This window comes from Branchiostoma belcheri, unplaced genomic scaffold (genome assembly GCF_001625305.1).
Source record: "Branchiostoma belcheri isolate BF01 breed outbred unplaced genomic scaffold, Haploidv18h27 scaffold71, whole genome shotgun sequence".
In the NCBI taxonomy this organism is placed as follows: Eukaryota; Metazoa; Chordata; class Leptocardii; order Amphioxiformes; family Branchiostomatidae; genus Branchiostoma; species Branchiostoma belcheri.
Genome location: NW_017804365.1, coordinates 1,340,265 through 1,341,919, shown reverse-complemented (window position 1 = coordinate 1,341,919; position 1,655 = coordinate 1,340,265). Strand labels below are relative to the sequence as shown.

General features: G+C 39.1%; 1 protein-coding gene across 1 annotated transcript in view; it reads left to right on the top strand.

Annotated features, from left to right (window-relative positions):
* LOC109484903 (angiopoietin-related protein 7-like) overlaps positions 1-1,655 on the top strand; it is a 12,561-nt gene that overhangs the window by 7,674 nt on the left and 3,232 nt on the right. The window lies entirely within an intron of this gene.

Below are 1,655 nucleotides of genomic sequence, written 5' to 3'. Positions count from 1 at the left end.
GAATCCAGGTTTTTGGATATAAAGAAAGCATGCACACTCACATTATAAATGTTTAAAAGGAGCAGAAAACAGTTACTCATCACAAGCAACTGAATAGATTTTGAATACTCTATCCAGTTGTTTGAGAAACTGTTTTGCTTTATTCCGAATCCAGTCTTTTGAATCTAGGTTTTTGGATATAAAGAAAGCATGCACACTCACATTATAAATGTTTAAAAGATGGAGTGTAAAAATTCTTGCAAACGTTGAAGAAAGTTAGACATCCAGGTAATGTTAATGGAATACCAGAAAACTGAATACTGAAAACTGAATAGATTTCGAATACTCTATCCAGTTGCTTGAGAAACTGTTTCGCTGTGTACGTGTATGTTTGCAAGCCATTTGGGAACGCTACCTAAGGCGTAGAATCCCACTTGATTTATTAGTTTCCGTATTTTTTTTAGTAGCGTACATCAAAGTAGTACATGTACTCTCGTCCTTAGCTGTCTATCACTAGGATGACCTGTGATCTCTTCTACGGTATCATTAGAGAATGCTTTTAAACCTAGTGCCCTTGCAGGACTTCTCCTCGTTTCTTATTAATTCAAAAAGTAATGCAGAAAGCACGCGCCCGCACGTAACTAACGCCGTCTGTATCCCCTCCATAGATCCCTCGGTAGATCTGACGTGCTTCCAGCTGCAGGAAGATATGTCAAAGTCGGTAAAGCCCATGGGAACGACGAAAACAAGGGCGAAGCGCCACCAGCAGCCACCCCCGGCTCCGAGTGGTAATGGGGCGGCCCTTCGAGTGGTCTGCAACATCTGTATGTGGCTCCTGTTGCTCGTACTGACCGGATTTACAGGTTAGCCTAACTGTTGATATAACAGGACTGCACTAGCAGGGCTCGAAATACTTTGTTTTCTGTATATTTTCATTGTGGCAGATACAATTCAGTGCACCACTTAGACTTTAAAAAGTATGGGTCATACTAAAGACATTTACTACTACTTTTGGTAGCAGTAAATGCAAAAATAGATGCACCTACATGTATATATAGACATAGTACATGGACCAGTGCATGTTTGGTCCAGGCAGACATCAGAAATACCTGTACAGCCTCAATTTTACTTGCAATAAGGTGCATTTGCATCCGGTATTTCGAGCCCTGCTGGTATAACTTAATTCTAAATACTAAACTTTGGGGAAAGGGGGGGGGGGTAATTCCTACCATAAAAAGTTTACCGCACTTCACCTTTGTTTAATTTGTCGTCTTGTACTTACTTAACTCATATTTCTCCCTACCTCTTTTTTTTAATATAAATAACCTGTCAACTATCAAAAGTACTATATAGTAACACAACACATTAGACCATGTTTAAAAATGAACATCTTGCCTATTTTGTAGGTTATCTAAATGAAGAATCATCCTAATACGGTGTCACGTCGACAGATTTTTATATTGTATATACTTTATATCCCAGTAACGTACAATAGCCTTCTAATTTGAATACACATTATGACATACACAATTTCCTTGAAATCTAATGAAGTATAGACTACATTGAATGAATGCCAAGATAACCTCAGGTAAAATGGGTAATTGCATACGTGGGTTGGAAGTTTAGCTTTTAACCCTACCTAGACCGGGCTTTTTTTTGGCATGGGGGGACGGGGG